This window comes from Triturus cristatus, chromosome 5_1 (assembly GCF_964204655.1).
Source record: "Triturus cristatus chromosome 5_1, aTriCri1.1, whole genome shotgun sequence".
NCBI lineage: Eukaryota > Metazoa > Chordata > Amphibia > Caudata > Salamandridae > Triturus > Triturus cristatus.
The window spans coordinates 297,675,712-297,691,262 of NC_140587.1; positions in this window are offsets into that span (position 1 = coordinate 297,675,712).

The window sequence follows — 15,551 nt, forward strand, 5'->3', positions numbered from 1 at the left end:
TGAGGAGAGCTTCTTTAGAGCCAGAGAACCAGGTCAGCAGAGCTGCTCTAGAGCCAGAGAACCAGGTCAGCAGAGCTGCTTTAGAGCCATAGAACCAGGTAAGTAGAGCTGCTTTAGAGCCAGAGAACCAGGTCAGCAGAGCTGCTCTAGAGCCAGAGAACCAGGTCAGCAGAGCTGCTCTAGAGCCTAAGAACCAGGTCAGCAGAGCTGCTCTAGAGTCAGAGAACCAGGTCAGCAGAGCTGCTTTAGAGCCATAGAACCAGGTCAGCAGAGCTGCTTTAGAGCCAGAGAACCAGGTCAGCAGATCTGTTCTAGAGCCAGAGACCCAGGTCAGCAGAACTGCTCTAGAGCCTAAGAAGCAGGTCAGCAGAGCTGCTCTAGAACCAGAGACCCAGGTCAGCAGATATGTTCTAGAGCCAGAGACCCAGGTCAGCAGAACTGCCCTAGAGGCCGAGAACCAGGTCAGCAGAGCTGCTGTAGAGCCAGAGAAACCAGGTCAGCAGAGCTGCTTTAGAGGGAGAGAACCAGGTCAGCAGAACTGCTTTTGAGCCATAGAACCAGGTCAGCAGAGCTGCTTTAGAGCCAGAGAACCAGGTCAGCAGAGCTGCTATAGAGGCAGAGAACCAGATCAGCAGTGCTGCTTTAGAGAGAGAGAACCAGTTCAGCAGAGCTGCTTTTGAGCCAGAGAATCAGGTCAGCAGAGCTGCTCTAGAGCCAGAGAACCAGGTCAGCAGAGCTGCTTTAGAGCCATAGAACCAGGTTAGCAGAGCTGCTATAGAGGCAGATAACCTGGTCAGCAGAGCTGATTTAAAGGGAGAGAACCAGGTCAGCAGAGCTGCTTTAGAGCCAGAGAACCAGGTCAGCAGAGCTGTTCTAGAGCCAGAGAACCAGGTCAACAGAGCTGCTTTAGATCCATAGAACCAGGTCAGCAGAGCTGCTTTAGAGCCAGAGAACCAGGTCAGCAGAGCTGCTCTAGAGCCAAAGAACCAGGTCAGCAGAGCTGCTGTAGAGCCAGAGAAACCAGGTCAGCAGAGCCGCTTTAGAACGAGAGAACCAGGTCAGCAGAGCTGCTTTAGAGGGAGAGAACCAGGTCAGCAGAGCTGCTTTATAGCCAAGGGACCAGGTCAGCAGAGCTGCTCTAGAGCCAGAGAACCAGGTCAGCAGAACTGCTTTAGAGCCATAGAACTGGGTCAGCAAACCTGCTTTAGAGCCAGAGAACCAGGTCAGCAGAGCTGTTATAGATCCAGAGAACCAGGTCAGCAGAGCTGCTCTAGAACCTAAGAACTAGGTCAGCAGAGCTACTCTAGAGCCAGAGAACCAGGTCAGCAGAGATGCTGTAGAGCCAGAGAACCAGGTCAGCAGAGCTGCTTTAGAGCCATAGAACCAGGTCAGTAGAGCTGCTTTAGAGCCTGAGAACCAGGTCAGCAGAGCTGCTCTAGAGCCAGAGAACCAGGTCAGCAGAGCTGCTCTAGAGCCTAAGAACCAGGTCAGCAGAGCTGCTCTAGAGTCAGAGAACCAGGTCAGCAGAGCTGCTTTAGAGCCATAGAACCAGGTCAGCAGAGCTGCTTTAGAGCCAGAGAACCAGGTCAGCAGATCTGTTCTAGAGCCAGAGACCCAGGTCAGCAGAACTGCTCTAGAGCCTAAGAAGCAGGTCAGCAGAGCTGCTCTAGAACCAGAGACACAGGTCAGCAGATATGTTCTAGAGCCAGAGACCCAGGTCAGCAGAACTGCTCTAGAGGCCGAGAACCAGGTCAGCAGAGCTGCTGTAGAGCCAGAGAAACCAGGTCAGCAGAGCTGCTTTAGAGGGAGAGAACCAGGTCAGCAGAACTGCTTTAGAGCCATAGAACCAGGTCAGCAGAGCTGCTTTAGAGCCAGAGAACCAGGTCAGCAGAGCTGCTCTAGAGGCAGAGAACCAGATCAGCAGAGCTGCTTTAGAGAGAGAGAACCAGTTCAGCAGAGCTGCTTTTGAGCCAGAGAATCAGGTCAGCAGAGCTGCTCTAGAGCCAGAGAACCAGGTCAGCAGAGCTGCTTTAGAGCCATAGAACCAGGTCAGCAGAGCTGCTCTAGAGGCAGATAACCAGGTCAGCAGAGCTGATTTAGAGGGAGAGAACCAGGTCAGCAGAGCTGTTTTAGAGCCAGAGAACCAGGTCAGCAGAGCTGTTCTAGAGCCAGAGAACCAGGTCAACAGAGCTGCTTTAGATCCATAGAACCAGGTCAACAGAGCTGCTTTAGAGCCAGAGAACCAGGTCAGCAGATCTGCTCTAGAGCCAGAGAACCAGGTCAGCAGAGCTGCTGTAGAGCCAGAGAAACCAGGTCAGCAGAGCCACTTTAGAACGAGAGAACCAGGTCAGCAGAGCTGCTTTAGAGGGAGAGAACCAGGTCAGCAGAGCTGCTTTATAGCCAAGGGACCAGGTCAGCAGAGCTGCTCTAGAGCCAGAGAACCAGGTCAGCAGAACTGCTTTAGAGCCATAGAACCGGGTCAGCAAACCTGCTTTAGAGCCAGAGAACCAGGTCAGCAGAGCTGTTATAGATCCAGAGAACCAGGTCAGCACAGCTGCTCTAGAACCTAAGAACTAGGTCAGGAGAGCTACTCTAGAGCCAGAGAACCATGTCAGCAGAGATGCTGTAGAGCCAGAGAAACCAGATCATTAGAGCTGCTTTAGAGGGAGAGAACCAGGTCAGCAGAGCTGCTTTAGAGCCAGAGAACCAGGCCAGCAGAGTTGATTTAGAGCCAGAGAACCAGGTCAGCAGAGCTACATTAGAGCCAGAGAACCAGGTCAGCAGAGCTGCTCTAGAGCCAGAGAACCAGGTCAGCAGAGCTGCTGTAGAGCCTAAGAACCAGGTCAGCAGAGCTGCTGTAGAGCCAGAGAACCAGATCAGCAGAGCTGCTTTAGAGAAAGAGAACCAGGTCAGCAGGGATGCTTTAGAGCCAGAGAACCAGGTCAGCAGAGCTGCTTTGGATCCATAGAACCAGGTCAGCAGAGCTGCTCTAGAGGCAGATAACCAGGTCAGCAGAGCTGATTTAGAGGGAGAGAACCAGGTCAGCAAAGCTGCTTTAGAGCCAGAGAACCAGGTCAGCAGAGCTGCTCTAGAGCCAGAGAACCAGGTCAACAGAGCTGCTTTAGAGCCATAGAACTAGGTCAGCAGAGCTGCTTTAAAGCCAGAGAACCAGGTCAGCAGAGCTGCTCTAGAGCCTAAGAACCAGGTCAACAGAGCTGCTCTAGAGCCAGAGAACCAGGTCAGCTGAGCTGCTGTAGAGCCAGAGAAACCAGGTCAGTAGAGCCCCTTTAGAGGGAGAGAACCAGGTCAGCAGGGCTGCTTTAGAGGGAGAGAACCAGGTCAGCAGAGCTGCTTTAGAGCCAAGGGACCAGGTCAGCAGAGCTGCTCTAGAGCCAGAGAACCAGGTCAGCAGAACTGCTTTAGAGCCATAGAACCGGGTCAGCAGAGCTGCTTTAGAGCCAGAGGACCAGGTCAGGAGAGCTGTTATAGAGCCAGAGAACCAGGTCAGCAGAGCTGCTCTAGAACCTAAGAACTAGGTCAGCAGAGCTACTCTAGAGCCAGAGAACCAGGTCAGCAGAGATGCTGTAGAGCCAGAGAAACCAGGTCAGCAGAGCTGCTTTAGAGGGAGAGAAGCAGGTCAGCAGAGCTGCTTTAGAGCCAGAGAACCAGGCCAGCAGAGTTGCTTTAGAGCCAGAGAACCAGGTCAGCAGAACTACATTAGAGCCAGAGAACCAGGTCAGCAGAGCTGCTCTAGAGCCTACGAACCAGGTCAGCAGAGCTGCTGTAGAGCCAGAGAAAACAGGTCAGTAGAGCTGCTTTAGAGGGAGAGAACCTGGTCAGCAGAGCTGCTTTAGAGGGAGAGAACCAGGTCAGCAGAGCTGCTCTAGAGCCAGAGAACCATGTCAGCAGAACTACTTTAGAGCCATAGAACTGGGTCAGCAGAGCTGCTTTAGAGCCAGAGAACCAGGTCAGCAGAGCTGTTGTAGAGCCAGAGAACCAGATCAGCAGAGCTGGTCTGTAGCCTTAGAACTAGGTCAGCAGAGCAGCTCTAGAGCCAGAGAACCAGGTCAGCAGAGCTGCTCTAGAGCCTAAGAACCAGGCCAGCAGAGCTGCTGTAGAGCCAGAGAAACCAGGTCAGTAGAGCTGCTTTAGAGGGAGAGAACCAGGTCAGCAGAGCTGCTTTAGAGGGAGAGAACCAGGTCAGCAGAGCTGCTCTAGAGCCAAAGAACCATGTCAGCAGAACTACTTTAGAGCCATAGAACTGGGTCAGCAGAGCTGCTTTAGAGCCGGAGAACCAGGTCAGCAGAGCTGTTGTCGAGCCAGAGAACCAGATCAGCAGAGCTGGTCTGTAGCCTTAGAACTAGGTCAGCAGAGCAGCTCTAGAGCCAGAGAACCAGGTCAGCAGACCTGCTGTAGAGCCACAGAAACCAGGTCAGCAGAGCTGCTTTAGAGGGAGAGAACCAGGTCAGCAGAGCTGCTTTAGAGCCAGAGAACCAGGTCAGCAGAGCTGATCTAGCTGACACTGACTGACACTGACTGATTGACACTGACTGACACTGATTGACTGACACTGACACTGACTGACACTGACTTACTGACACTGATTGACTGACACTGACTGACTGACTGACACTGACGGACACTGATTGACTGACACTGACTGACTGACACTGACTGTCACTGATTGACTGACACTAACTGACACTGACTGACTGACACTGACTGAGTGATTCTGACTGACTGATTGACACTGACTGACAACTCTCTACTACTCTTCTACTCACTCTCTACTACTCTCTACTACTCACTCTATACTACTCTCTACTACTAACACTCTACTACTCTACTACTCTCTACCAGTCACTCTCTATTACTCACTCTACTACTCTCTCTATTACTCTCTACTACTTTCTGCTACTCACTCTCTACTACTCTCTACTACTCACTCTCTACTACTCACTCTCTACTACTCTCTACTACTCACTCTCTACTACCCTCTACTTTTCACTCTCTACTACTCACTCTCTACTACTCTCTACTACTCTCTCTCTACTACTCACTCTCTACTACTCTCTCGCTACTACTCTCTCCTACTCACTTTCGACTACTCACTCTCTACTACTCTCTACTACTACTCTCTACTACTCACTCTCCGCTACTCACTCTCTACTACGTTCTACTACTCACTCTCTACTACTCACTCTCTACTACTCTCTACCACTCACTCTCTACTACTCTACTGCTCACTCTCTACTATTCACTCTCCACTACTGACTCTCCACTACTCGCCCTTTACTACTCACTCTCTACTGCTTTACTACTATCTACTACTCTCTCCACTACTCACTCTCTACTACTCTACTACTCACTCTACTACTCTCTACTACTCACTCTACTACTCTTTACTACTCACTCTCTACTACTCTACTACTCTCTACTACTCTCTCTACTACTCACTCTCTGCTACTCTCTACTAATCACTCTACTACTCACTCTACTTGTCTCTACTACTCACTCTCTACTACTAACCCTCTACTACTCACTCTCTACTACTCACTCTCTACTACTCTCTACTACTCACTCTCCTCTACTCACTCTCCACTACTCGCTCTCCACTACTCACTCTCCACTACTCACCCTCTACTACTCACTCTCTACTTCTCACTCCCTACTAATCTACTACTCACTCTCCACTACTCACTCTCTACTACTCACTCTCCACTACTCGCTCTCTACTACCCACTCTCTACTACTCTCTACTACTCACTCCCTACTACTCTGTATTACTCACTCTCTACTACTCACTCTCTACTACTCACTCTACTCACTCTAGTAATCTCTACTACTCACTCTCTGCTACTCTCTCTACTACTCTCTACTACTCACACTCTACTCTCTATTACTCATCCTCTGCTCTCTACCTCTCTCTCTACTACTCTCTACCTCTACCGCTCTACCTCTATCTCTCTACCTCTACACCTCTACCTCTCTCTACCTCTCTCTACACGCACACATATGCACATATATATATATGCATATGCATTTATATATATGTATATGTATATATACATACATACATATATAAACATTTATATACTCTGCATATCTATATAAATACAAATATAAATGCATGCATACACAAACATATACATATATGCATACATATGCATGTTATGTACTTGAAAGTTTGAAAAATACATTTAAAAGCAAAGCTAAAAAGCCACCTAATTACAAACAGAATTGCTTTAACGAGGGCGAGACCTATTGCATTTTCAATGCTTGTTTACTTTGGTTCCATCAAGAAGGCATTCAGATGTGTCACACATTTGCCATAAATTCTGAATGTTAGCACTCTAGTTGCTCATTAGATCACTGTAGTAAATCTACTGGTCACCAGGGAAGTCTGCTGCTGGTATTCAAAGTGCATGTTTCAGTCTGCATGTCACAATTTATTTATGAAATAGAAGAGGATTTGAGAAGTCAAAATGTGCCCTAATTTTTCTTTCTGCAGCACTAATCATAATTTTTATGGCAAAATGAACCCCCTCATTTTGTTCCTTTGCAAATTAAATGTTTTAAGTGTTACCACTTTATTCCAATCAAGATGGCTTCAGGTGTGCCATACTTTTGTCATAAGTAAGACTGTTACCGCTCTAGTTGTTCTTTAGAACACTCTGGGATATTCTGTCATTGGGCTATACTTGGGCTACATCTGGGTGATATTAGTGCTACATTTGGGCTCTTTTGTCTCTGGTGGCCATCTTGGGAGACTTATTTGTTATGAAGTTTCCTAATTTCCTCCTTTACTACAGTCTCCTCAGTAGGAAATACTTTCAGTTTTTTACTTTGATTCCATCAAGAAGGCATTCAGATGTGTCACACATTTGCCATAAATTCAGAATGTTAGCACTCTAGTTGCTCATTAGATCACTGTAGTAAAGCTACTGCTCACCAGGGAAGTCTGCTGCTGGTATTGAACGTGCAAGTTTCAGTCTGCATGTCACTCTGGGAAGCTGCAGTAGAACACAAAGGAATCAACTGACAGTCTCTGCCCTTGTTGAATGTACATGTTTTACTGAGAATGTCAGAATTCATTCTCACATGATTGAGAAAGATAATGTGAATTTACAGAAAATATACTCTCAGTTTAGCTTATAGATCACCTTCCAAACCTCAGTTGGAAAAGCATGAGAAAATAGTTTTCTCTCAAACATGATTCATGATATCCCAGCAGAAGGATTTTTCACATGGTAAAATCACCTTAGAACACACCACTATTCCTAAAATGAGTATGGTACCATCAACAAATGATTTATAATGTAACTAAAGTCTTAAAACCTTCTGTTAACTCCAATGCTTTTTAATGAGGTGCTATCATGTATATTGGTCCCAAGATGGCTGCCAACACTTCTTGGATGAAGTGCTGACAGCCAATCAGATCTCACGATGAGATGTGTGATTAGGCTCTGCCCAGATATATCTATAATTTTACTTTTGATTTTCTCAGCAACTACTGAACGAATTTACACCATTTAACCAAAAGGCACGAGTATGAACCAAGGGCTACCTCGTTGCTAAATTTTGTGTAATTCCGTTCAGCAGTTCGGGCTGCAGCTGCGATTAACGGTTCCTATGGAAAATTGCAATTGCTTGACGAATCACCCCGAGACTTTCAGGATAGGAGCGGACCGGAGCGCCCCACCAGTTTTGAAAATTTCGCGAAGATTCGTCAACCGGCGCCAAAGTTATTCCAAATAGAATGTTGCGGATTTCCTATGGATAATAGGTCCTAACTATAACTACCTACTGGCAACTGCCAGTAGGCAATATATATATATATATATATATATATATATATATATATATATATATATTACCTACTGGCGATAGCCAGTAGGTAGTTATAGTTAGGACCACGTTTCCATAGGAAAACCTCAACATTCTATTTTGAATAACTTTGGCGCCGGTCGACGAATCCTCGCGAATTTCTCAAAATAGGTGGGGCGCTACGCTCCGCTCCTACCCTGAAAGTCTCGGGGGGATTCGTCAAGCGGGGGCTGAGATAAAAGGGGGGTCCCAAAACGCGTTTTTCCCATGCATTTTTCCATAGGACCTTTAGAACGAGCTACAGCCCGAATGGCTGAACAGAATTACTCAAAATTTGGCAGAGAGGTAGTCCCTAGGTCAAGGAAGTGCCTTTTGTAGGTTTGGTGTAAATCTGTTCAGTAGATTCTGAGAAAATAGCCTTTAAATCAATATATATATCTGAGCCAGCTTACGGTACGCTTACCGTACGCTTACGGTAAGCGTACGGTGGCGTGCGCGAGCGCGATTCTGATTGGCTCTTAGATCTTAGTAAACATTCGAATCGGCCGAAGCCAGGAAGCGGCGGCCGCCATTTTGTCTCTCGCACTGAGAGAGATTTTTAAAATCGGAAGCCCAAAAACATGTAAAGGGGCTGTTTTGACAACTCCCTCCCACATAGTCATGTTGAGGGAGTCCACAAACATCCCCCAAGTGCAAAAACGGTTTTATTTTTTTTTCGGCAATTTCGCGGGGTACGCTTACCGTACGCTTACGGTAAGCGTACGGTAAAAAAATAAAAATAAAAAAAACACTATCCACACTTACCCCACCCCCTGTGCTTTTGGTGGCCGAAGGCCACCAAATGTGCTGGGCTTATTACAATGGAAAAAAACACTATCCACACTTACCCCACCCCCTGTGCTTTTGGTGGCCGTAGGCCACCAAATGTACAGGGCTTATTATAAGGGAAAAAAACTTAGCATTTAAAAAACCGTACTAATTCACTGAAAAAACCATAGGTTTCACACACGTTATAGTTAGGAATTAGCATTTAAAAAACCTTGCAAATTCACTGAAAAAACCATAGGTTTCACACATGTTATAGTTAGTGGAAATTTTACTGATAAAAAACCAATGAAATTGCCCCGTTATAGTTAGCGCAGGCAACTATAACTCACGCGACCGCAATCCTCTGCTGATGACATATGTGTCTTTATGAAAAAAAAATATTTGTAATATATGTATAGCTAAAAATGTATGGAAGAAGACATGGGCAAATAAGTGTCTAAATACAGTATTAGCATCAGCAGAGGATTGCGGTCGCGTGAGTTATAGTTGCCTGCGCTAACTATAACGGGGCAATTTCATTGGTTTTTTATCAGTAAAATTTCCACTAACTATAACATGTGTGAAACCTATGGTTTTTTCAGTGAATATATATATATATAATCTACTGGCGGTCGAAATCTGAAAATTCTATTTTGAATGACTTTGGCGCCGGTTGACTTATCTTCGTGAAATTTTCACAACTAATGGGGCGCTCCGCTCAGCTCCTACCCTGAAAGTCTTGGGGTGATTCGTCAAGCGGGGGCTGAGAAAAAAGGGGGGTCCCAAAACGCGTTTTCCCCATGCATTTTCCCATAGGACCTTTAGTCGAAGGTACAGCCCGAACGGCTGAACAGAATTACTTGAAATTTGGCAAAGAGGTAGTCCTCAGGTCAGGCATTTGCCTTTTGCATATATGGTGTCAATCTGTTCAGTAGTTCCTGAGAAAATTGCAGTTAAAAGTACATAAATATCTATATGCGCGCACGGTGCTCGCACGGGGCGCGCACCAAATGTCCGCGAGCGTAATTCTGATTGGTGGTTAGATGTCAGTCAACATTCCTATACACTTGATTAAAGAAGATCGGGTTAATCCGCTGGTTCGATAGCAAATGACAAATAAAAGGTTCAATATATAAAGCAAAAAGAAGAGGGGAGAGGGGACACCCCTGACGGGTGCCCCTCTGGATGGCAAAAGTATCCGAAGTCAAACCATTGATCCGACACTATTGTCTTTATATATGGAGCAAGTCGAGAAGCCAAAATCTTTGAAAAGATTTTGGCATCATGATTGATAAGTGAGATTGGACGATAGGAGCCTCTCTCATCTTGAGGTTTCCCTTTTTTTAGAAAGACAATAATATTTGTTTGTTTCCAAGACGGTGGGGCATCCCTGCCGTTCATAATATCATTCACCATCTTTAAAAAAAACGGTCCCAGAGTTCTTATAAAAATTCTATAGAACTCCAGGGGTAGGGCATCACCCCCAACAGCTTTCCCTACAGGCAAAGCTTTAATTGCTTCCAGGACTTCGACTCCGTCCACTTCTCTATCCATTAGGCGAGTTGTGGAGGGATTTAGGATTTTCAAGCCGCTCTCCTGCAAATAAGCATCTAACGCATAATAATCACTAGCCGTATCGTCCTTATATAATTCTATATAAAATTGCCTAAATTGCTCCAAAATCTCAGCAGATTGGTGGAAAGTTCGACCGTCGTCCCCAATAATACTTTTAATTTGCGTATGAGCCCTGGAATCCGCTAACTGATAGGCTAGAACCCGTCCAATCCTCTCTCCATATTCATATTGCCGCAATCTACTTTCATGATACCGACTAGCCACCTTCTCCCTTAGCTCACGGGTAATCTTAGCTCTCGCTATTACAAGTTTCTGATAGATATCAGCTTCTCGATGATCTCTGTTTTGTATTGCTTTAATATGTTGTTGTTCTAATTCCAGACATTCCCTTCGCCCGGCAGCGACGAGTAGAACCTTAGCCTGATTTTGACGAAATAAATACTGCTGGGTGATACCCCTGATAAATGCCTTTAAGCTGTCCCAAACCATAGACCAAGAGGCGGTATGAGCATTGGTGTCAATAAAATCCACTAGTTGACCTTGCATTCGATGTATATAGTCATGATTTTTAAGAAGGATTTTAGGAAAGGTAAAGACCCTTGCCGCCCGTCAGAGGTTGGAGGTTGGGGGGGGTACTATTGTGGGGGGTGTACTTTGGTGTATTGCTGTCTGAAGACAGCTGGGTAAGGGGGTGATTCCGTTCCGTAGGCACTGGGTGGTGGGGGGGATTCAGGTTGGGGTTGTGGGAGGGGGAGGGGGAGGGGGTGGGTGTGGGGGGGGGCAAAGTCAAAAGCAGCCAAAAGAGTGTTAAAAAGAATGTTATTGATTATGATGGATGTTTCACACTAGGACAAGATTTTGGTTTGGAGGGACAGTGTTTAAGAGTAACTCCCGGAAGAAAATGCCTAGAGTTCGTATAATGTGCTGGAACGTGGCCGGTTTGAACTCCCCTACTAAACGGCGATTAGTTTCGGAGGAGTTAAAAGCATATCAACCACTGATTATCGGTTTAACAGAGACTCATTTGGCTTTTAAGGACCGTAACTTTTTCAAGTTAATGGGATTTGAATTGATAACTTGTACGTCACAAACTGTTTCAATACGTGGCGTCGCTCTTTTGCAAGCGCGAACCACGAAATTTACGTTACTTCGCTCACTCTGTGACTATAGGGGTAGATGGGTCATTGCTCAACTCTTGGTTTACGGGCATAAACTTACTATTTGCGTGGTCTATGGTCCGAACAGCGACTGCTCTATGGATATTTCCTTTCTAAACTCAGAATTGTTGGGCTGGGATGGTGAGCTTATTCTCATGGGAGATTTTAATTGTATTTTAGATCAGAAATTGGACTCCTCAAATACCTCGGGGCGGGTCAGAATGGTGTCTACTAGAGCGGCTATCAAAGATTTACTGCGAATACACCAGCTGGTTGATTTATGGCGGGAGGTTTATCCATTAGTTAATGGCTATACATATTTCTCGCAACCACATCGTCATTACTCCAGGATTGACATGGTGTTTGTTAGCCGGGTTCGTCTAGTAGACTCTAGCATTGAGGTTTGCCAAAAAATCACATCAGATCACAACCCTCTATTGTTTACGTCAGTCAACATTCCAATCGGTCAAAATCAGGAAGTGTCGGACGCCATTTTGTGTGTGACAGTGAAAAAGAAAGGTGGAGAACGTGAAAATGGGGCAGGGTAGAGAGTTCCTGACTCCCTAGCCTTTGTCAGGGGGTCCCTGAAGGACCCCGAAGGGTGAAAAAAACTATTTATTTTTTTTCAAAAAATCGCGGGGTGTGCCCACGGTGCGCGCACCCTTCAGCCGCCATTTTGAGTTTTAGAGGCAGAAGAGAGCTAAAAACACAAGTGGAGAACGTGAAAAGGGGGCAGGGTAGAGAGTCCCTGACCCCCTAGGCCTTCTCAGGGGGACCATGAAAGACCCCTAAGGTCCCCAATTTTTTTTTTTAAATTATAAATATTGAGCGGTGCACACACGGCGGCAAAAAATTCATAAAAAAAATAGAATCAAAAATCAAGTTTAAGTGTTTAGATGTTGGTTGGCTCTAAAAAGAGCCGTTGTGTTCATTGAGTGTTTTTTTGTACCTACAAGTAAGTACAGATGCAGAGTCTAAAGTTCAAGAGGAAGACTCTGTTCCCTTCATCTGTGAAATGTACACTGTCTCCTCTATAAATGCCTTGCATGTTTTAACGCAAGTTGTTGTGGTATATAGAACTCATACCATAGTCTCTGAGGAAAGCAGAAACAGACTTATTGACGTGCTTTTTTGCTTTCTCAATCTGCGGACAATATTGGTTGGACCAGTTCCACTTTTGCCTTTGGCATATATTAGAATATACAAAGGTAGTTTGTGGAAAAAGTGACATCAATTGCACAAAGGTGTCTTTAACAAGCATTTCCAGGCCTACCCCAGTTAAAGTGCCTAGGTCATTTCCACCACAGTGCACAATTATAAGGTCAGGCTGTGGGAGATGTAGAAAGGATTTCACCAAAGGCATTAATTGACGCCACTTTAACCCTCTCTGACCAATCCATTTAATGTCTACATTTGGCAATCAAGGTCTTTCACAATACCTCTTTTTTCCGCACACTTTTCACTCCAGTAGACATGGCTATGACCTACAATCCACACTGTGAACATCTTTCAAGGAGATCTGGATGCACTCAGAAGGTGTCTTTCAGTAGAATGGCAATATGAAAAGAAAGATAGTTGTAAAATGTAGGCTTACATACTTTTTTTTAAATAAAAATAACTCATTGGCTGTTTCAAACCATTCAACACTAAAAACTAGGCTGTATGTTTCAATTTTTAAAAGTATGTTTTGCATTGGTTCAGAAAAATGTGTTCCCACAGAAGATTACTTAGGATATGCTGTTAGGTTTGAAAAGTCAAGCACTCTTGCTCTTTGGATTAGAAACATTGTGTGCTGAACTTCTGACCTCTCTGCTCACACCAGTGTTCCATGATCTGTTGCTATGGTAGCAGGCAGAAGTCATGTTGGGGGTAGGAATCATTTGGAAAGGGTTGAAATTTGCAACCAATAGAAATGTGTGTTTCCATTTAAAAAAATGTGGGAAGCAATGTGATTTGAAGTTAACATGTATATGTGTGAAAAAAGAGAGGGACATTTTGCCATTTAGTGGTTCTGGTGAGAGGAGTACAGCTCAGAGATTCTGGCTCTGATAATCTGCTGTGTGAGTGGCACATTTCTTTCTCAACTAACTATTTTTAAAGGTGAGTTATGAATTTGAGAGGGGATGCATGTGGTGTATTTTGATATAAATATTAGAAATTTGTTTCTTCTTTTAAAGTTGTGTTTTACATTTTATGTTTTGGAAGATATTTAACTGCCTTGAACATGTAAAATATTCTGGAATATGTCTTCACCATAAGTTAAGGTGTACTGGTATCACCCAGGAATACTGTTTTGTGCCTAGAATCCCATCATGAGTCTGTGTGCACACAGGAATTGTTGTCAGAGATTTAATTTGTGTTGCTCTTGTTCTGTAAGACTTGCACTCGTAGAAAAGGGGTAGCTTGTTTTCTTGAACTGTGATGGTTAGCATTCAGCACAAATCACTATCTCACAGATGAGAGGCAAATGCTAACACATTTGAAAACAACAGGGTAGATTTTCCTTCCAATCCTGCAATGGGTGAGGTAGTTCCTACATGTTCAAAACTCCAATTAACCCTTACCACAGGTGATCTTACATACATCTCTGCAGTCTTCATGCAGTTGTGCAAGCGTCCATGCAGATCTCTCTTGCCCCTGACAATACACAGTCTCCAGAAACACACTCTTAGCACAAAGCCAGCTGTTTCTCCTGCACTCCCATGCTTACTATTCAGCACTGTGTGGTATTTCAGATAGCAGTGTGTAACGCTAACACATTCAACATCACCAAGGCTCATTTCCTTTGCTCTAGTCTAATCACTCACCCAGGTTCCACATGCTCATGGTCTCAAGTAGCTGTTAGGACATGTGCTCTTTTCTGCCTCTCTAAACTATAAGGAAAATGTGTCAGGCTGTTACAGTAATTATCACTTGCTCTACCACAGTAGTAAATGTGCTTTGAAATTGCCAATCAAATATTGTTTTCTGCCTAGAATCACACCATGAGTCTGTGTGCACACAGGAATTGTTGTCAGAGATTTAATTTGTGTTGCTCTTGTTCTGTAAGACTTGCACTCGTAGGAAAGGGGCAGCTTTTTTTCTTGAACTGTGATGGTTAGCATTCAGCACAAATCACTATCTCACAGATGAGAGGCAAATGCTAACACATTTGAAAACAACAGGGTAGATTTTCCTTCCACTCCTGCAATGGGTGAGGTAGTTCCTACATGTTCAAAACTCCAATTAACCCTTACCACAGGTGATCTTACATACATCTCTGCAGTCTTCATGCAGTTGTGCAAGCGTCCATGCAGATCTCTCTTGCCCCTGACAATACACAGTCTCCAGAAACACACTCTTAGCACACAGGCAGCTGCTTCTCCTGCACTCCCATGCTTACTATTCAGCACTGTGTGGTATTTCAGATAGCAGTGTGTAACGCTAACACATTCAACATCACCAAGGCTCATTTCCTTTGCTCTAGTCTAATCACTCACCCAGGTTCCACATGCTCATGGTCTCAAGTAGCTGTTAGGACATGTGCTCTTTTCTGCCTCTCTAAACTATAAGGAAAATGTGTCAGGTTGTTACAGTAATTATCACTTGCTCTACCACAGTAGTAAATGTGCTTTGAAATTGCCAAGCAAATATCGTTTTCTGCCTAGAATCACACCATGAGTCTGTGTGCACACAGGAATTGTTGTCAGAGATTTAATTCGTGTTGCTCTTGTTCTGTAAGACTTGAAAGGAAAGGGGCAGCTCATATGATAGGATTTGAAAAGCTCAAAAAAATATAGTAATGTATTTAAATTACATAAAGGTATTTTTTTTTAATTTCCTTTAGGTATTGCTGAACATCACTGAAATAAATTAAACATGCCTATAAAATCAAGAAAGAGAAAAGAACAGCAAAAACATCTATATTTGAAGACAACTGGACAACAAAAATTAGTTGAAGAACCTCATGTTGGAAAAAAGAAAAAGTCTTCTGGTAAGCAGACTAAGGATTTTTTTTTAAATATCCTCAAACATAGAAAAAATGTACAAAGTATATCCACTGCAAATAGTGTTTCAAGAAGAAAACAACAAGACAATAGAAAGAAAATACTAAATGCTAATGTACAATCAGAAGCAAGAAAGAATGACTTAAAAAGAAAAACAGAATTTCAAAACATTCATAAAAAAATGTTTCAGAGAAGAGTG